Source organism: Manacus candei, unplaced genomic scaffold (genome assembly GCF_025592945.1).
Source record: "Manacus candei isolate 608988 ecotype Guabito, Panama unplaced genomic scaffold, ASM2559294v1 h1tg000050l, whole genome shotgun sequence".
Lineage (NCBI taxonomy): Eukaryota > Metazoa > Chordata > Aves > Passeriformes > Pipridae > Manacus > Manacus candei.
In genome coordinates, this window is record NW_026138098.1 from 24,945,117 (window position 1) to 24,966,922 (window position 21,806).

At 40.7% G+C, this 21,806-nt stretch overlaps 1 long non-coding RNA gene across 3 annotated transcripts; it reads left to right on the forward strand.

Annotated features, from left to right (window-relative positions):
* The first annotated feature begins 5,793 nt into the window (after positions 1–5,793).
* On the forward strand, positions 5,794–14,072 carry LOC127477122 (uncharacterized). Of its 3 annotated transcripts, none has more exons than XR_007906854.1 (5): positions 5,794–5,803; positions 6,802–6,930; positions 11,406–11,569; positions 12,343–12,450; positions 13,368–14,072. It is a non-coding gene; the product is annotated as an uncharacterized LOC127477122 (long non-coding RNA). The 3 variants fall into 3 exon arrangements; XR_007906855.1 differs by lacking the exons at positions 5,794–5,803; positions 6,802–6,930 and adding exons at positions 9,299–9,422; positions 12,716–12,794 and having other exon boundaries at positions 11,450–11,569; XR_007906853.1 differs by lacking the exons at positions 5,794–5,803; positions 6,802–6,930 and adding an exon at positions 9,299–9,422 and having other exon boundaries at positions 11,450–11,569.
* The last annotated feature ends 7,734 nt before the right edge of the window (positions 14,073–21,806 follow it).

The following is a 21,806-nucleotide window of genomic DNA, read 5'->3' on the forward strand; positions in this document are numbered from 1 at the left end:
ACTCCTTTGAACTATTGAGATGTTGAAGGCAAAATCTCAGTAATTTCCTTTTCTGTCATACCCAGCAAGACAGTAGGAAAATATATCATATTTTTAGGATAAAGGATAACAACAGCTGGTGTCAGGCTAGTAAGTGAACCACATGTTAAAAGCCCTGCTGCATTGCCAAAGACAAAACTCATCCACTTTCTGGTATGTCTCCTACACACAAGTCAGAGTGCAAATTCCCCACTCTTATGTATTGACAGTTGAAAAATAGGCTGGCATTTGCATAGGGGGAAGCATGTATGGAAATTCGCAGTATGGACTAGCAGAACATGCTAAAAACAAATACCCAGTTGCAGTAAAAATGTAGATGGCCTAGGTGACCCTGGTCCTAGTTTTGTTAAAACTATCAGGTCAGGGAATACTTCTACCACTCCTTTTGCACCCCACATATCTGTCATTAGCCTCAAGTGGGAAATGTCACCAGCACCTCCAAGTATATAAAAAACCCTTGCCTGTTTCTACTGCTGGCAGCTTCTTTAGTCTGCACAGATGGGGCACTTCTCTCTGAAAAATCATGCCATAAATTGCACAGACAGTCAGCTGTTGTGATTCTGTCCTTGCTGCCCATTTCCCATTCCCTTTCTGCTGGAGAAGATTCCCCTTTTCTGAAATATTGTAAAGAAACTTCTCTATTTCTAGTGAGAATTAGAAACAATTCTTAAACTCTTTTTTCTGTGGCTATTTAACAACCTCCTTTAGCAAAGTTTACTAAATAGCAATGCTGTCCTGGCCACATCCAATCATTCAAAACTTTGGAAAGAGGCTGTTTCAGGAAGTCAGTCCCACTACAGGGGACCCAGGTATTCAGTGTCCCTTGGAGGAGGTGCAAACCCAAAAGATGCCTGCTTCGTCAAAGAACACGGCTGTCAGTTGAGTGTTTCCTCATAACCAACATGTGCACGTGCAGACCTATGTTCTAAGACTCTCCACGGGCTTTGGTTCTTTCACTGTAGCTGAAAACCTCCTCCATGAGGTTTGTGTGATCTTTGTTTCTCTCTGTGTTTGGTAGTGTGTAATCACACACCGATAATAAGGGGGAAGAGAATAAATCTTTGCATGACTGTTAATAACTCACTAAGGTTTGCAGCAAGGAGAGGAATGGATGTGTGGCTCCCAGGAGAGTCCACAAACCAGAAACACTGCCAGAGCCTACATGGTTAGAGGCTGGAGTTACCTTCTCTGTGCCCAAACATAACTGCTCTTTGAGTGTGCTCCAGAGGAGCTCGGAGGCACCAGTACACGTGCCTGGCCCTTCCAAACACAAGCTTAGGAGTGATGAAATTTTCTGTTCCACTCCAGTCTGGTTCTGGAGACTTTGTTTTTTACTTTGTTCTCTCATTTGAGTCTGTAGATTTAGTATAACTGGGAATTTAGATTTAGTACAACTGGGAATTCTGGATTATCTTTCTCCTGACCTTGCATGTTATGTAATAGTGCCTGCACTTCTGCAACCTTTCTATGGCTTGTTATAGTTATACATATATTTTAATATCTTTTTCTTTGCTACATTCTTAGGTTGACAATTTAGTTGTCTTTTTCAGAGTTATATATACAACGCTTGCTTGAAAAAATGTCTTCTGTGCTTTTGAAGAGACAGTCAATGTCAGAAATAAGTGAATACTCTTTTCTTGTCCTTCAAAAGGCAATTGGAAAATTGTATGAAACTCCTTTAATGTTCACACTTTGAAGTTCCCAAAAAGGTGGTTTCATTTTCATGTTGATGAACTTTAGGAACAATATCCTGACCAAACATTAAGTAACAGAGACACTCCAGGTTAAAGGTTTTTTTCCTTTTCATTCCATGTGACAGAAGCTTCTATTGCATCCAAAATTTTGGATAATTAACTTGTATTCATGCTCAGAAAAAAAAAAAGCAGAACAGAAGAAAAAACTTCCTGAAGAACCTGCAAAGGGTTTTAAACAAATGAGGACCTGTTTTATCATTTTAGTTTGTTTTCATGATAGGTGATTTCAAAGAAAAATAGGAGTTCCAGTTAGAAAATTCAGACAAAATAGATGTATCTAATAAAGTTACTGAGTCTTTGCAATTTTTTTAAGTTGGTAGTATTCACAGCTCATATGCTTTTTAATTATTTCTCTGTGTGATATTTGTGTTTTCTGATGGATTGATGTTGTGATAAAAGGGTTTTGTGAAATTGGTTGTTTCTTCATCCCAGAAAATAGACATTCTCTTCAACGCCTTTTCAAAACTGCAGCAAACATGCTAATCTATAAAGGTCCATAGTCCTGCAAATACTATATTAAATTCTAAAGACTAAAATTTTTAAGAATATTTCATCCATATTTCATCTGTACTGAAACCAAATGTCAAATGTGCTTAGTATGCTTACAGATCTCACAGTAAATGGCTTGCACAGCTCTATTTTCAAACTTGGAGGGTTTAAAGCACATGTTTTTCAACTTTAGATGGGTTTTATTTAATCTGGTGCTAAGGTGAAGTATCATGCACGAGCATTAATGTTATGATTTACTGGAAGCAATTAAACCCATTTCATCATCTTATATATTTCCATTGCAGATTGGGTGCCTAGTTTCCTTTATACCTCAGCTTTCAAGCATCTTGAAGTAGTGACAAGGCTAAACTACTTGCATGTTTTAAAAACAGGAATTTTACAAACTTTAAATACAATTTTTTATTTATTTTTATGATTGTTTGTCTAGATTGAGGAATGGACTTTGAAAATGAGACTGGAAAAGACCTGCCCTTAAGACCAATAATAAAGTCTTTGGGTTCATTCTTTACCTAGCATGAAGAAACTTTCACTGACTATTTGGCAATCTATGTTTTTTAGCAGGTTTATTTCCTTCAAGTTTGCCTGTGAGAAAATTCCAGTGAAGTAAATTATATAATCTATCTGAAACTACAAAGCTAGTGAGAAGTGTTTTATCCAGTTTCACTTGCCATGATTAAATTCGAGTTCAAATAAGATGCAAGATGCGAAATGGATATGTGGTACTAGAGATTTTTTCAATACATTTTGGTGCATTTATTTATAATAAAAGCATTTATGTGCATTGCAAGCCCCTTAATACAAAGTCTGCAAAGGGGACCGTTCAAGTCAGATTGACACTTGTCCTCCTCATCTCATCTCAAAATATGTAGTCAGAGGCAGTTCAGTATCCCCAGAAATTTTCATTGTGCATTCATAAGTGAAAGAACGATAGAGCTTGGGAGTCTTGGCATTAACATCCTTGGTTTAGAACAAGTCAGAGACACTCATCACTGGAGCCAATTTCGTTGTTGAACATTTCCGTATGTTAATAACAGGAGTAAGGGGAAGGCTTACATTGTTATGTGTAAAAAGTAAAACAAAAAATAAATGGAAAATAACACTGAATTTATGCTTTTTCTTCCCATAGAATGATAATACGTCTTTGCATGGTTCTAAGGTAAAAATGTGTTCTATCCAATGATTGTTTTCTCTTGTGACTCACAAAGAGAAAGTATGGAGGCTGTTAAGGAAAAACTGCAGGTCTATTAAATTTACATTCATACCAACGTCAGTATTAAAGACTTTGGGGCTCGTTTCTCATTTGCTACAATGGAAATGTGTTCCATATTTTACAAACACTTCAAGGCTATTTTCTACTGCCAGAACTGTGAAAAGTGCCCAGAGGGTAAACAAGTATCAACAATTAGCCTGTAGCCAAAGCCTCCAGACTCCAGCCTGCATTAGGACTGTTGAGAAAATGTCTGTAACAAGTCCTCAAGATCACTGTCTTTTCAATGTATTATTCAAAACTTGTATTACTATCAAATCAACAGGGAAAGAATGGCTGTTTGAGAGTTAGACATGAAAGTGCCAGTTCCTGCACCTCCTTTTCCATATTTGTAGGTAACTTTCTAAGTTTTTGAAAGAGTCCTAGCAGACTTTCTCATAATCTGTTTTATTATCCCACTGTACTTGGCTGATAGCTTGTACAAGTGACTGATAAGCCACTCAAGTCAGAGCTGGTGGTTTCTGACAGTAGGTTCTGCCATTTCCTGTTCCTGCTGCAACTGAAGGCAGTGTGCTTTGGTAACAAAAACCTGGGCAATTCTAAGGAAAAGAGACCCCTAGTACCTTTATATATGGCCACTGAAGTTGGCATTTCAGCACTTGGGGTTAGTAATGTTTGGTCATAGCAAGGATTAAAAAATTGTACAATACAAAGAGAAATAAAGGGGTTAGGGGATGGATTTTCTGTTTGTTTGTTTAGGGTTTTCTGTTGTGGTTGGTTGTTTGTTTTCTGGTGTGATTTTGTTGTGGGTTTTTTTATTTTTATTGAGAAATTAAAATAATATTTTAAAAAATTAGGGTTAGAACATGCAGGTCTTTCTTCAGCAAATGCCTTAAGAAAAGAAAATTATAATTTAGCACAAAAAGCACATGTTCATTTTGCAGTCAAACCTCCTGAATAATAAAAGGTATAGATCTTGACCAAATAATTGCAGTGACATGTTCTGTAAATTCTCTAGGTCCTGGAAAATCCTGAATGTTTTGAAAGAAAGTAGCAGAAAATAGAGGACAACTCTGAGCCCCTCATGTCTCCAAGCCAACTGTTTCCTCCTTCTCTCCTACTCATTTCATATTTCCCATATGAGAGATGGAAGCCCTACAAGTGAGTATTAAACAATTTAGAGATTGAAGTAGCAAATAAGTAAAAGGGACTACATTCCTGTCATTTTCTGTTGCTGTGATCCTTCTCTTCAAGACTGCATCACATGTGATGCAGAATATACCAGATAGGGCCCTTGTGAGAATAAAGGCATTGAATATTGCAAAGTGGTGCAATGGGAGCCATATATAAATGCTAAGATAAATACAGATTTGATAAATTACTAGCAAAGGCACTGGAGGGAACAATACAAGATGATGCAGTCGGGCTTTTTCATCTCACTCTCATGACCCTTAGAGAAGGCATGGCTTTCCAGAACCCTGCACCTGAGGCAAGATATTTTAGTCATTTTATACGTAATTACCCCTTGAGACCTCTCAGATGCGCAGATAATAAAACGTAGCTGTAGGTCTTCAACTGTGCTGATATACGGACGTCCATTTCAGAATAGGAAAAGATGCCATATGTCAACATTTCTTAGCTCTGATTGCCAGTGCTAATATATGTGAATGTACTGAGAAAGTATGGTTTCTTTAAAAATTTAACTTAGCTGCAGCTTGTGCCCACCACTGCAAGGGTTTAATCCTAAAGCTTCCCACACGATGGTAGGGAGACATGCAAGTTATTGAGATCTGTGCTGAAGACAGCTCCTATCCAGCTGAAGATTTGTCCCAGCTGTCTGCACTGAGCAGCCATTTCCCTTAGCTCTATGTATACTACCAGCTAAAAGCTAATTTAAAAGGAAACATCTCAGTCAGTTAGTGAAAGGACAATAGTCATCTTTGCTCCTGACATTCATGTTAAGCAAAGTGATAATTTGCTGCAGAGGAAGTATACTAGACAGAAGATGTTTTTACAAGAATATGTTTATTAAGGAATACCTATATAAAAAATGGGTTTTTTCTTGCATCACTTTTCCTGACAGAATTATTACTTACACTAAAATCCTATTAAAAAGTTGTTTAATTTAATAACATTCATTGTATTAGTTCCCCCTAAAGTAATCACTTTGTTGAGAACACACTCTCTGTTCCTTTATTTGATCTGGGAATAAAATTATCTTGTCTTTACTTCAGTATCTCCTTTTTATTTTTTTTCTAGAATAAATAAACATGAAGCTGTCACTGCAGAGTAGGTACTGCCTCTCCTGCTATAAACCTTTTGATTTCTGTACTGAGAGAATTTTTTTGCACAATGATTCTTTTAGAATATGCTTGAAGTACTACATTTTCTTACTTTCTTGTTTCCCATGTAGATACATGAGTAATCACAGAGACTTCTTGCTGTCCCAGTAGATTATATTGTTCTATCAAGTTTTATGTCCTTCTCATAGACCTGGTCAGGTTATTTATCATGAAAAAATGGTTTAATGTATTAGGCAGTAATTTTAGTATAATTGTTATTATAGCAACCAAAGCCACCAGTTGTGAGATTTGAGCCCTTTCATACCAGTAAAACACACTGCAGTCCTCTGTTCCATAAAGTCTTAGTTAAAGGGCTTGACTTATGCACTCTTCACCCACATGGCTATCATTAGCTGCTAAACTTTTGTTGTGTGGCCAGGCCCTCAGAGTTGCCTCCTATACCTTGGTACAAACTGCCACATTTACCAAGGGGCTGAAACATCATCTGCATAAATATTGGAGATCTTGGCCTCTAGAATGTGGTGGCTTCTTGGCAGTACTAGCCAAAACACCACAAGTCAAAAAGAAAAAAAAATAAATAAATCTATAAATAAATCCAAAAACTGTGGAGGAACTGGATCTGTCACAGACAAATTATTGTTATCTATTCTAGAGCATGATGACAGCTCTTTGGATCTCAGCTCAATATTATATCCACTCTCCAATAGTTAACTGTTGACTTTCAACACAGCTGTAAACATGTGTATAGTACACTGTTTGTGTACTATACACATATAGAATACATCAACAAAATTCTGTTAAAAAAATACAAACTTCTGGGTTTATTTACTAGAAAAGAGTGTATGAAATCATGGGATGTAAATGTTGTATGTTTTTCACATTTAAGAAACGCTGATTTGCATGGTTTCTGAAAATCCAGACTGGTAATCTATTTGAGACACCACCAGCTTTCAGGGGATGTATTTAATCAAAATGTTATTATTTGCAGGTTTCCTTCTAGCTTAGAAGACACTACCCTTGTTGTAATGTGTTGTATTGGTGACTGGGTAGTTCCAGGGGCTAATGAGGAGATATAAAATCACAGTGAACCCAAGTGACCATTTCGAATCTAACCCAAGTAAGTACTGTTCATTTGATCTTTAATCTTGTATCTGATCAAAGTAGCTATTGTTCATTTAGTCTTTACTCTGGTATCTATCTGATAAAAACATATGAGAAATGATTTGACTGTGTCACTGCAATTTGCCAGGCAGTTGTAAGAAATCGTCTCCCAGACTGATGTATTTATTCGGTAGCACCTGTGAAGGAGCTAGCAACTCAACAGGAACAGAAATCCTGTCATCATTAGTCAAAGAACTGACACACTCAAAGGAAAAGAATAAATACCCTGGGCTTTTTCCTGGTTTTCTTGCCTAAATAACAGCACTTCTTTGTTCAAATAACATCTGAGATCTTAGTTAAGCAGTGGAAAAGAAGGTGGCTTTATGTATCAAAGAGAAGTGCAGGTGCTAGACATCTTCAGATGAGATGGAAATGCATGTATACACATGCATAGAGCACAGGAGGCTAATTTCAAGCCTGGAAAAAACAAAATACCAGAGCCTCTAGCATCTCTGTGCCCCGTCCCTGGCTGTCGAGGAATATGGTGCAACTTCAAGGTTAAAAATAAGTTGACCATAAGATGAGGTTTCTCGTTTGTCCTAAAAAGAACATTATTTTATTTACCTCATCACTGTTGACAGGATCACCATCAGGGATCAGTCAAGCCTTCTTCTCAATCCTTTCAAGAACTGTGGTGTTTATGTCAGCTTGAATTCTCTGTTGCCATAATTCAGAGACCTGTATGTCAATCCCTTCTTAAAACTGGAAAAGGGGGGCTCATGACTCAGTGTGTTTCTTTGGTACCTTAAGAAGCTGTCAGGACCCTGCCCTCTGCACTGCCGGGTGGGGTAGACCCTCTGCCCTGAGTTTTGGTGCCTGAGCCCCAGGCACTGTCACCAGAGCCCCACCAAAAGCAGTGCCCCACTGCCCCACAGGGCAGGTTTGCCTCAGATGCAAGTTTCCCAAGGACTGAAAATACAACTCAGTGTTGACAGCTGTCCCATGCTTGTTAGGCCCAGAGAATCCACATTCAGTGCAGTTTCCTTTTTTTACCTAATTCTCTTTAAGAGAGACAAACTATAAGTGGGTTAATATAAACAAAGAGCAAGTAGTCTGTGTAATATAAGAGCAAACATCATAGATTATGAGCTGAGGGACATGGCTCAAAAGGCAGCAATTCAGCAGCCAGTCAGAATCACCAACTAAATTTTTCTTTACTTACTTTAGGGTTTTTAGTGCCCTCTGGAAGGACATCAACAAGATTTAGACACAAGCATATCACTACTGTAATGAACACTGACAAAAAAATTGAGAAATTGGAACTGGAAATGCATTTGCAATACTTCTTCTTTGGGAATTACTACCATAATTACACCAGTTTAGAAAGCAATACCTTTGTAAGTGCTTTTACCCCGTCATGTATCACACAAGGGATTATAGCATTTTAATGACCTTGGTGGCTAAATTGTACAGTACCTATAATAGTATGAAATCTAGGAGAATTTTTGGCCCCATTGAGGCCATAGAAAATCTCCTACTGACTTCATTGGAGCCAGCAAAATCCATCCTAATTTTTCAGGTGTGACCAGCTCCAGTCACAAGAGGGGTTTATATTGCCCTCATACTCTTAAAATAAGTGTGAACTGGTACTTTTCATATACGTATGCTACAAATGCCCTGACTTTTATTTCATGAAAGATGTTATGACATGGAATACATTGTTTCTCCATGAAACATGCACCTTTTAAAACCAGCTACTGAAAGGGTGATATATACATCGCTATTTCTCCTGTCACCAAATAAAATGAAATTCATAGACCTGCTCTTAGCTAATGTGATACATGTTTTATGGCTAAATAAGGCCTTGAAAATGAAAATCTTCTGTCCTTCTCATGAGGTACATAGATCCAAATTAAATGAGCAGGTTACGTTAAGGCACCTACAAACCTTGAAAAAGGTGTATTGGCTTGTTCATTCTTCCTCTGGATAATAAACTCACTTGTCAAACATCTAGAGAGCAAGCCAAAGGAAGTGAACATTGCCCTGCCTTAGCTTCCTTTATATGTTTTCAGTTTTCTGAAATTGGGCATATCTTCTGTAGATAGGACTATAAGAGATTGATAGATGCCTTAAGATCGGTTTGCACATGAAAAGGTAATAATTGATCCCTGGCCACTTCATGAACCAGCATTTAGTGTGTTGTGCAACTTCAGAAATAAATCAGAATAACTACTTGAAAAATAAAAGGAGGTAAAAAAGCTCACTTTCCTTCAGCTTTAGGAAATATATGTTGTGTTAGAAAAGGTGTTAACTGACAACATGTTTTAACAGACATGGCAATAAATATGTCCAAGCTCCAGCATTTTCTCCAGTGTGCAAAATGCCTTTGCAAGAGCCTGGAGAGATTCCCGCTGGTCTCTGCAGGATTTGGCTTGAGCTCCTCTGCAGGAATTAGTTCGTGCCAGTGGAAGTAAATAGGCCCTTGGGGATGCTGCTGCTGCCACTGAGGTATTTATTTTTATAATAACTTGTTGGCCAGTGCAGGGATAGGAAGTCACAACCACAGCTCCTGCATTCGAAACTCCACACCATTCATCCTTATCAGTCAGAGCCCTTTGCAAAGATAGGAATGATAAGAACCACAAACTTGAGGACCTGGCTACCAAACACCTCCTGGCCCCCGATGGCCACTTGCCATGCTTCTGGGAGCAGATTCTTTCCCTGTGCTCTGCAGTGCCTGCTGGTGCCTCCCAGTAGCCAGCAAGCAAAGCCAACCCCTTGGACCACAGGGTAACTTATGATGAGGGCAACAGATCACGGGATTTTTCTGACTCATACAGAGCCAATAAAACGCATTTCTTAGGAAGGAGCCTCCCTCACTATTTACTATTTCCAGTGGCTGCTCACACTGTGTTATTATTCAACAATATTTTCTCTAGCTTGGCCCCTTCCTGGCTCACAGAGCCCAGCTCTGTTGGAGAAGCTCTTCTTCTAACCTCCAAAATTGTCACAAACAAATTAATCTGTTCTTACTTTCAAATCAGGTAGGAATCATGAGGGAAGCACAACTCCCTATTCACTGCCTTCAGGGAAAAGAGGGCAGATTGGTCAGTGACCACATGTCATTAGTCAAAGAAGAAACAGGATTACTCTCCTTCCCTCGCCAGACTCGGTCACTCAAAGAAAACTGAAACAGCAATAGGAGTGAAAGGGCCTGTGATAATGACACTTTCATATCATGCGTGCTCTTTTATCAGCACTTACAGACTCATGAACACAGAGTGAAGCCCTGTAGAATTGGCTGGTTTTTGAATTTTTAAGAGTTGTTTTCCCACTTATTTCCTGTTTTCTTACCCAGCAGGCCCAACCACATCCAGAACCTAGATAATACTTGTGTCAGTATCTCTGCCAGCTTTGTTTAAACTCCCTTTCCTACACTTAAAACAAGCTTGAAGCTCCACTTATTCCCCTTCTGATACATAACTTAAGCAAAACTTGGCTTGAGGCCAACAATATCTATGAAAGGAGACATAAAGCTTGGGCAGAATAGGAAACAGGTAATTCTGCTGCTATTGCAAGTGCTGGAACATAGACGGAGAATTTTCTAATAACCTTCTCCAGCTGCCAGTTACTTGTTCAAAATGAAACACATATACTGTAAGAGGAAGAAGGGTGATGTGTTTCTAGGTTAAAAGAAGTGTTGTCTGACATCTGTTTGCCACATGGTAGCCTTAACCAAAAATTTTCCCTCCTCCCAGCTGTTGCCTTGCTGTGCACCCATTGGTTGCCTTCTCCACTCCAGAAGTGACTTTGAACCTAGAGCATGATTCCAGAATCTGTAGGCTTTGTTTCATTTTCACCAAGTCCGATATCCCATTGGAGTTCGCCCAGGAAAGCAGTCAGAAAAAGTGACTGAGAGCTTCAAAACACAGTTCAGAGCACGAGAGTCCTCCGTGTTCCGGCAGGAACTGAACCCCTCTGCAGTAGGTGGCCTCCATAGAAAATCATGAGCTCCCTGAATATCCACCCAGCCACACAGCAAAGCCTAGGTTAGTGTTGGACAGCTGTAACACCTTCATGATTTGTGAACAGACATCAAAGGCCCCTGAATCCCAGAGTCCTAGCTCCCTCTCCTGGCAGAGCACCGAACCGGGAACAGAAACGGGGGCTGCACGGGGTGCTCCCCCGGCACAAGAAGCCTGAACCTCAGCTGCAGCTCAGCCAAGGGAGATGTGGAGGAACTGTGCCCTCAGTAATCAGGAGCTCCTCTCTGCGAGGAGCCCAGTGGTAATCACACAGCTATAGCTTTACCAGCAGATTAATACAGGATTAGCAAAGTCAAAATCTATTCTAGTGAAGAACATCTGTGACATAGCTTTAGCTGCATAAAAAATACGTACTTGAGCACAGATAAAACTTCATTGCTGCGTATTATCTGCAGTTCTGAAAGTTGGGGGTAGTGCAGTTTATTCTCTAATATTCTGACACTAGGCTGACTTGTGCAACTGTGCCATCATTCCTCTCCAACACCGCAGCCTTCTTCTGTTTGCTGATTCCCATACCTGCCGAGCCCACAGAGTGCCTCCCCAGACTGTTACTTACTCCTTGAGAAGCACACATCTGCCTGGCCAGATAAGAACCTGTCACTACAGCAGGTAATGTACAAATACAGGGGATCTCATTAGTAGTCTCCAGCCCTTCAAAAATATATATTTTGTTTCCATATGTGAAGGCACAGCTTATTGCCTCTCCATTCCAAGTAACCCTGCTTGGTAGCTTGGTCCACAACATCCCTGCTTGGTAAAAACACCCACTGTCACCAGTGGGCACAATGTCTGTGGCAGCACCAGAGGTGGAAGTGTGACACCTGCCATCATGGCCCAAGGTTGAGGCAAGGTCCTTCTTGGCCAGCAGCACGTGCCTCCACAACTTCAGGGAACGAGCTGGCTCTTAATGGGGCAAAAGACAGCAGGGGCTGAGTGCAAGCACACAGGCCACTGAGACTGACCCAACCTGCAAGTTGTGTACAGGTGCATGAAATTTGGCCATCTCAGCCACTGACCCTTAGCAACTTGGGTTGAGTACGCCAGGGGTTTATTTTGGTAGAATTTTGATTCTGTTAATCTGTGTTTCCACACTGTGGGTAGCTGAAGTCCACTGAAAGCCTCCCTACCAAATGGGTGGGCTGGGATGGCAGGGACAGAGCCTGTTGGTATCCAGCTGTTTCTGTGGAGAAGATGGAAACAAGGTTTCCTGAACAAGCAAAACAACAGGTCTCTCTTAGCTGCTTATAGTAGCCTTTTTTTAGACAATTATTCGTGGTCTCTTTCAGTCTTTGGCAATGGTGTTACAGCTCTTGTTTATGAGGAGCAGAAGGCAGCTCACAGATGTGCAAGCTGATTTCTGCTGTGGATATGTTTTCTTCTAGGTTTCACGCCAGGGCAATTTTCCCAAACCAGTGCTCTTCCACAGGTCACTGGCTTACTTCAGGACTCCCCTTCACCCTCCAGCATCAACTACAGCTCCTGCTTAAATGGTAAGACCCTAAGCATGTTCTTAGAGGTCCATAAAGCAAAGCCAGAACTGCACAGAAGGTATTTAGTCAAGGCAAAGCTGTGGCTCATAAAATGTCTCATTGTAAGTTGACCATCTTGGTCATAGGAGACTTTCTGTATGTTAATCAGAATTAAATTATTGTTTCTTCCTCGGGGAGGGAAAATGAGATATTGGAGAAGAGAGAGAAAGACAAAGGGAAAAGGATACTTCAGGATATTTCAAAGATGTCTAAACTTCACTTCCAGATTTCCCTGGCATACTCAGCAATTTCATGTTAAGAATTATAAGCAACTTATTTTTTCATCTTCTCTCCAACCAGAGTAGGTAAGCAGTTTTAAATCTGAGAAGTAGTTTGTGGTCTCAAGCAGAGAAAGGGAAGGTGTATCAGCAAGAAGGAAAGTTTCCAGCATAGCAGAGCTCTAGATGAAGTGGTGGTGTTAGCCCTGACCAGCAGCAATCCCAGGCAGAGCCCTTCCTCTGAACCTGACAGTCTGCATTTCCTGAATCAACAGGCCCAATGCAGGGCTTGCTCTCACCACCATTACTCATGTAAGAAGCCCTAAGATGTATTGGGGGGGAGGGTTAGCTTGGGTATTAGGAAAAGGTTCTTCACCCAGAGGGTGGTTGGGCACTGGAACAGGCTCCCGAGGGAGGTGGTCACAGCACCAAGCCTGACAGAGTTCAAGAAACATCTGGATGACACTCTCAGGCACGTGCTGTGACTCTTGGGGTGTCCTGTGCAGGGCCAGGTGTTGGACTGTGATGACCCCACAGGGTCTCTTTCAAGTATTCTATGATTTTATAAACTTTTACCTCAGAGGGTGGTATGTATGCCCAGAGGCATAGATGGGAGACTGTAAATGGAAACTAACTCTTTTTCTCATTGTTATTTTGCAGAGCTATGCATCTACAAGTGGAGCTGTCATTCTGCCTCCCAAGTACCTCTTCTGGGAGAGACCTTAAAATGCATTGTTTTGTGTAAAAAAGCATTTATTGCTTTGCTCCCAGCTGCAGCTGATGTAGTAGGAGAGAGCTGCTCACCCTTAGTTTACAGACCAGTTTGGCCACACAGCTTGCTAGGTAAAGACAGGCCAGCACACTCAGATTGGTGCCAGGAATATTGCTGCTGATTGTGCTTACCAAACCATGTTGTCAGCTGCATCCATATCAGAGGAGCATGTGCAAGACCAGTTACAGCTAATAAGCCTCTATCTGAGGGAAAAAATGAGACCAGAGTGAGATTTATGACAATTTCAAGCACAGAATAAGCAGTATGAACAGATGAGCCTCAAAGAATGGTAAGGTCCTCTTTACATACAAATATTTTTTGGGGGGAGGGGAGTGAAGAAGGAATAAAATCAAAAAATAATAGAATGAATTATAGCAAATACTCTTTCTAAGTAAAGTCGTTTTGCATTTCCCATGGGAGTCAGTTGAATGAGAGAAGACAAAAAAAAAGGAAGAGTAGAAACTGCTTGCAACACAGAACAAACCTTGAGTGCCAAGAACATGCTCCAGATTTTTTTAAAGATACCTGGCTCTTATCTCAGCCTTGATTCATCACAGTTTACTCCCAGAATTATTCAGAATTCAAGGACCTTGCTCCTGTGGGGTTAATGGGTTACCTTCAGCATTGAAACCCATGACATAAATAGCTGCTTAATTATTCACTCGAAGATGGTTTTAGTGGCTAATCTAAATAAAAACAGCAACAGCAAAAATTACATTGTTTTACTTTCTGTAGGTGAAATGATTTTTTCTTTTAACTGTATAATCCAGGACCGTGCACAGGCAGGAGGGGGCCTGTAAAAAGGAGGGATTGTGCTGCTTGTGACACAAAAGATTAGCATGCTCATGACTGAAGAGGAGGAAAAGAAAAACACTGCCATAAAAGTGACAGTCGAGGTGAAGAATTGTGGTGAATGTGTAATGCACCACTGAAAAGATGCAGAAGAAAACATACCAAACTGGAAGTCTTATCATATCTATCCTGCTATTCCAAAGCACGAATTAATTTGAAAGGAAGAAGCTGCTGTTCTCTTTGGCTCACATAATTTGTTCATAAACACAGGCAAGAAGTATGCTAAAGTGATACAATTACCATAATTACTATTTTGTTCAAAAAATGCAGCGGTGGTTTCCCACCCTGAATTTCATTCAAGCAGCCATTGTGGCTGGTACCAATCAGGAGGTAATGGCACAGACTGCAGCTACTCCAGGAGCAAACACAGTAAATCTCGTGCTTCAAATGCACCAGCCACACAGGATGTCAGAGCACATTACAAATACAGGAGCAGGTATCAGCCAGTCCTGGTACAAGGAATTTGTGTGCAGCTAAGCAAAGATACAGTGGCAAACCAATCCTGGCAGGCATATGTCACTCCAATAGCAGGCAAAACCCTTTTAGAGTCAATGGGCCTAAATGTGGGGTTTTTGCAAAGGGTCAAACTTAGCATTTATTTAATTTAGCCCTGTTTTGAAAGCACGCTGTGCAACAGAGAGGAAATAGACATCCCAAAGCATCAAACAGGATCACTTTAAGCCCAAATCATCACTAAATGCAACGCTGCTGTGTACAGGGAATATCAAATTAAGGTGATCATTGCCAACCCCCATCAGCTTCCTGTCTTGCTGCAGCTTCCCAGGGGATGAACTACAGACAGGACTCTCCTGTAAAGCCCTGGTTAAACAGGTATCTGTTTGAGTTTGGATAGGGCTTAAAGCAAAGCAGGCTAAATGACTTGTTCAGTTGATGACACTTGGCAGTCCTGGTCACCAGTCTCTTGCCTTCTCACTCTGACTTGCTGTGCTAACTGGTCTGATGTGTGTGCTAAGCCAAAACATTTTTTAACTTTAAAAAAAGAGATCTTTCATCTGTAAAGTACCCAAGTCAGAGCTATTTAAAAGATTAAGTTTGAGTTCAAGTTCTGAGACACCTCCAGATTTCTATTCCTTCCTCCTGTTCCTCACCCCATGATATTATTTCCTCATGTCATTGAAAAAGAGGGGAGCAAAAGGGGAAAAAATAATGGCAAAAATTGTAGAATAGCCATATTTTTGGTTTTGTCTCTTTCTTTAAACATTTGAAAAAGTTGATGTTTTTTAAAACAGAGAAAAAAATTTAGGCTGCATGCTTTGCATTTTTCTCTGTGATATTTCATACTGCTCACTGGTCAGATGAATGTTAGTGTTTGGATAAATTGGGAATAGAAGGACGGTGGTGTGTTCATAGAATTAACATAAGGATTGCATTGTCAAGCTTATACTGGAGAAAAGCTAGAGGGTGATCATTTTGTGTTTGGCACAGAACATAAAGGGTTTCTTCCTGTGTGCCACTAAAAGTAAGGGATTGTTCTGCAAGTGACAGTGGAGGAAAGGGAGTTTTGTGCTTGTGTCACAGAAGGAAGAGGATTACTGTGCAAAGGATGCTCAAGGAAAAGGATTAAACCGTGTATGAGACAGAGAAGCGAGGTCATTGTACAGACACCACAGAAGGAGCAGGGTGCTGTGGCACAGGCTGGGAAGGATTCTTTTAAAGTCAGAATTAAAATTAAAAAGAGAGGAGGACTATAATTTTGTGAATGTGGCTGGAAGACAAGGTTTCTTATGAGCAAAAATAAGTAAAGGAAGAAATGGCTGTACTCCTAAGTCAAGAAGTACTTGCTCATTCTACAACCAAGCACCTACATTTTTCAGACAAAACAGAGTGCAGTGCCACTCATTAGTTTAAAGGAATACACATACTTTGAGCAATAATTGAATGATGATATCTCACAGAAATACTTTGTGATCTTGAACTCAACTGCCCTTCAGACAAGAAGTTGGCTCCCTCTTAGATTTTTTTTTCCTTATCCCTTTAAAGAAAAGTGCCTCACAAATCACCATATCCTTCTCAAGACATAAGGATATTGTTCCCAAAGTAAACCACAGATGAGACTGGGTGCCACATGCAAGCACTGCTAGTCTGCTGGGCATGCAGCACTTTCCTTCTTGGTTAGGAATCCCAGCATCCTAGCTCTAAGATAGATGGTTCTTATCTACATATGCATAGAGAAGCAGAGCAAGCCTAGGCAGATTTTTGTTGGTGCTGTTTCCTTAGAAAAAAAAAAAATTAAAAATATCCTGTTTCATAGGAAAAATATATATGAAACAAAGGGTTTTCACTTTCCTTGTGATACTTGTGAGAAGTGTTTCAGACATTCTCTGTGAAGATAGAAATTCACATTTCCACATTGCAGCAGCCACTAAACCCTGACTTTGGCTGTGCTTTTGTAAGACATTATAGGCAATGGAACATGTTTGAGGTGAGGGCTGTGGTGCACTGCACTGTTTCTGTATCATGAGAAAGGAGAAGTAAAATGTGAAGATAAGAATTATTGCTACCTTTTTTATGCCAGTTGCCGGTTCAAGACTTTCCAGCTATTTGGGGATTTGTTTGTTTTCACACAATGATCCTGACATCCAGTTACTCATAACATGTCACTCTCAAGAGCACTGCAACACTTTGTACCAGGAACTGCATTTCAGAGGTGAACCCGGGGTCAAACGCATTCCTGCTAATTGTACTGATTGCAGGAAAGTTATTCTACGATTGAATTTGTTCTCTGAAGTTAAAGGGGGAAGCTGCTAATTGCTTTTAAGGAGGACCCAGAAAAACGACTGGAGGCTGCACAGTAACTCCCTGCCCAGGCACATGCCCGCCCAGCACGCCCAAGATAAGAGCTGCTAATCTTTTGGGGGAGTGTGGTATGTGAGGAGGATGTGCAGTTCAAACTATGCGAGGGCTTGGAGGGGGAGATACAAACAACCAGTGACAGAAAAGGGGTTCTGTGTGTCCACACATTCTGTACTGCTGGTACTCGCTGTGTAGAAGAAATCTACTGCACTGATCTGATTTCTTCAAAGCTGCCACCAGTGCAGGGGCATGGCCACTGGCTCTTTTCTGCAGTGTTTCTACAATGCTCTGAATGTCCTCAGGCTCCACAAAGTCTACATCTACTATTGCCATGATTCCACCAGGCAGCATATGTGTTTCCTTCCTGATCTAGCTTTTTCTTATAATTTTCCTACTTACCAAATCTGAAGTCTCTCTTTGAGTTGAAAAATTCATGGTTAGGGCAAGGAGAGACACACAAGGTCTAGTTTGTGCAGAATATCACAGAGCAGTTCTGGCTCATTGATGTGCAATGTCACGAGGACAAACAAACTCTGCTTCTCCACTATAATTCATGATTTGGTATATCAAGTTAAACCTCTACTCATCATCCTGGTTTAATTATTTTGGTTCTTCCACTTTCCCCAGAAATCCTAGCTCCCCAAACCTTTCCTACTCAGAAGTCCAAGTTCTGAAAACTATCTGGAATGGTACCTCCTTTTTGAAGTATTTCTGTTGGCCGAGTCATCCTGCACCTCATTGCTGAGAAGAGTGCAGCCCTGCAGAGGAAGGGTAACTGCCTGGGGTTTGGCAAAGTTTGCCAGCTTCCTGCGTGAGAAATTGTATGGGGAACATGTAAGAGGATGTATTTGCTGAACTTCCTCAAGCTTGGGCTGAAATCCACGACAGAGGAAACTAAATAGAAATTTGCAACAACCTGAGATTGCTTAGTTTGCAGGGCTCTTACTAGTGGCTACCTTAGGAGATGGAGAAAACAGCAGTCTATCTTGTTTTAGGAATTACTCTATCTTTGCAGAAAAAGCACCAGAGGTTGTAAATAAGATTTCAGCTGACAAAAGTTTTGCTCCGAGTTCTTTGGGAGGGTGTAGCAAAGCTGTCAGACTGACTTCTTATATTAAGCTCCAGCTGTCATTGTCCTTTGCCTGCTGTATGGTACTGCTGGATGCAGGCTCCCATTTGAAGCTCTTGGCTTTTGAGACAGAGCACCTCATCATGTTCAGGTAGACTGCTGCAAGTACACACCTTTCCATATGCCTTTGTTGAATGAGACCAGGAAGGAGGGGAGGGAATTGCCCTGACAGTTGAAATTTAGCAGCTCTGGTTCACTGCTCAGTGAAGTCATTGGGAGACTTTCTATTGGCCTCAAAAGGTAAGGAACAGGGCATAAGGACCAACATGAACAGAGTAATTCTGTTTTATGCAAGGAAAAAGGTAGAGTAAAACCAGCTGAATGTTACGTGTCCGATTTGAAATGTGCTTGTAACAGGTAAAGGTTACCTGAAAGTGACCTAAATAAGACTGGGTTCTTGAACTATTTCTTATAAGGGGTCTGCAAAATATCCACAATGCCATTTGCAGGCATTTCTCCATGCCAGCATGTGGCCTGGGCTCAGGCTTCAGCACACATCTCCTTGGAGTCAGGCAGTGACTGTGGAGAAAGCTTTGCACTGGAATCAGGGGAAACTTCACCTCGAGTTTCTCTGGTTTGGAATGAGTCAATGTTGACTTCAACCTGATATCTATAAGGAAGCTGAAGATAAACCTCTCAAACAAAAAATGTGATCACCAACCACATGCAAACAACATCAATGCTGCAATACAAGCAGAGATGAACTATCTGAGTTGATCCTTCTGGTGCTATTGGGTTGGGGATGAGTGGCTGACACTGGCCCCAAGGGAGCTGTGGTTTTAGGATGGGAGTTGTTTCAATTGTCATTAGGTCCACACTTTACCAACAGTCCTTCCGTGGGCAGAAACAGCAAAGACAAGCGGCAGTATGGCTGTTTTTCTGTTAGGTAAGTGTCTAACAAGGTGGGTTTACTTGCAAAGGAATGGACCATGGCCCAGGGAAAAGTGATCTGGTGGCACGAAGGTCTTCCATAATTTTGCTCTTCCCACAGGCTGGTATTTTGCAACCTAAGGTTTCAGTTCAGACCCATGGCTCAGTAAGACATTTGAAAGCAAGGCAGAGGGAAATCCTTTTCTTGTTAACTCACCTGTATTGCAAGGGTTTCTGTTTTCTCTGTTGAAGGTGATGAAATTGCTAACCCAAACAGCTCCCTGCCCTTCATTTAGGGATTAGTGACTTCATGAGCACAAGAACAAACATAGGGTGCTGAACTTAGAGCTTGGCAAGTTCAAAGCCTCCCAATCTGAGATGAGAAGGCAAGGGAACACTCGCAGCAGTGACAGTATTTGAGTCTTTTAACAAATGAAGAGACCTACAAGCTAGTGATAAAGGCTGGGGAACCAATCAGCCAAGCCCATCCCCAGTGTAAACCTGGTATTCTTCCAACTCAAACAATGGAAAAGGGGCAAACAAGAAAAATCCTTGGTAGCAAATGAGATTAGATGAAGCAAACAGTAAAGACTCTCCTGTAGCTGCAGTTCGTCATGCAATTAGTTTCTTAACAGCTTCACCATTCAGATGACCTCTTCCCTGGCACAGTGCCACACCAGCCAAATAAATCAGCTTTACATACACGACTGTCAGACAGAACTGCAGCTCCAGCCCTCCTAAGGTAAGCTAGAAGGCTCAACTGAAAGGAAGAAGGAAGAGAGACCTGAATAGATAGGGGGACACAGGTCAATGAGGAAAGGAGAGTGTAGCCAAATAGCACTGGACTAATACTTGGAGGTATCCAGCAGCCCCTACAGAATATCAGGGCTTGCAAAAGCAGTTTGTAAACAAAGGCCCTCGTATCTCTGGCCCTGTCATTGAGATTAAATGCTATCACTGGGAATAATGGTGAAGTGGAATGCATATTTAATTAGAGAAATCAATGAACCCAAATGATTGGGAGGGGGCAAATCATTAAGATCCAGCCCCTGCTGCCCCTACTCAGCAATATTTCAGACTGCCAGCATTGCAAGTGGGTCTGATGTGTGGTACCTCACCAGCAAAGCAGAGTGGATTTTTGTGGTTGCTTTTTTTCTACATGGAAGTGCTGTGAAGGGAATAGGGAGCAGGTTGCTCTGCTCATGTGAAAGCTGCCATTTTCAGAAGTGAAAGCAGTCATTAGGAAAGAGAGTGAGCAATACACACTGGGGCAAACCCGAAACTATTGGACTCCAGGGTTAGTCATGAATGGGCACAGTCACACCACACAGACACATTGGGCAGGATAAAATAATACTCTTTTCCACATCAGTATTGCTTTTGGAAGTTGGTTGAAAATTATTTGACAGAATCCTCTTTACCTGTAGACATTATTTTGTCAAAAAAAATTTACCAGTGTGTATGCCAATTGCAGGGAAAAAAATCACAGCAGAGATTTTGCTGAAATGTTTTGGGGTTTGTTTCAATATTATCACCTCAGTGTTTATTTTCTCTCATAGTAGTTTAGAAAGTGTAGAGTAGAAAAGTGAAAGTAAAACTCAGCACCTGATCTCTGACTGAGAGCCAACATTTCATTGCACTGGGCATTTTCACTTCATTTTTGTTTGATTTTATTTTATGTTGAAATTTAAAAAAAAAAAAAAATTATTTCTGGGCAATTGTATTATCTAATGCTCAGGTAACTCTAGGAAAATGTCCCCTGACTTCATACAAGCAGATGTAAAATGGGGCCCAGGTTGTTTTCGGGGCTTATACACAAGGAAGCAGAATTGGCATTTTCTGTAACATATACAAGAGTTGACTGAAAAAACCTATGAAGTTTTGCAGTAAGTAACCCTATAAATCTATTTGGTTTTGTGGTTAGGAGGGGGGAAGAGATAAAAATTAACCAACAAAATGCTTCACAAAAATAGTGTGCTGATCTGAATCAAGAAAGGAAATTATTTAAATTCCTTGGAAAAGCCTGGCTATGTAACATGCCTTGTAGCTCCCCTAGAACACTGTGGAAGGGAAGGAATTTTCTTGCAACAACATTTTGGGATTAACTGAGCTATTTTGCCCAAGGCATGATTTAAGGCACCTTCCTTTTTAACACAATTCACGCCAGTTTTTGCATAAGAAACCCTACTCTGCAAGTATTTCTAGTGCAATACCACTGAAGTCAGTGAGTTTACACCAAGGATGAATTTGCCCCCATCCTATTTTCCTCACTTTATTTATTTGACTTGGAAAACAGAATTACCCCAAATTAGTTATTTATTGGATCTAAAAAATTGGCACTCCTTTGGAAAAGCATTCAAAGCCAATTACAAGAGTTCCTGCTCAAGTTGATACCTGTCACTCCAAAGCAGTGCTACACTCATGATCACTTCAATGGATACTTCTAGATGAAATGATCTGGCCTGCTGCAAACCAGCTGAATTAAAAATAAAAAGTAGCATTTGCATATTAATGACTAATTTCTCCACTTGAATCCGTGGAACTACCACTGACTCATAATCCAGTTCCTAAAGCACTTCTGGTAATATGAAGACTTTGCACTTTGCCTTTGGCTTCTGTGGGAATGGTTTGTGGCTTTCGGAAGGCAAGATGCTCACCCTAT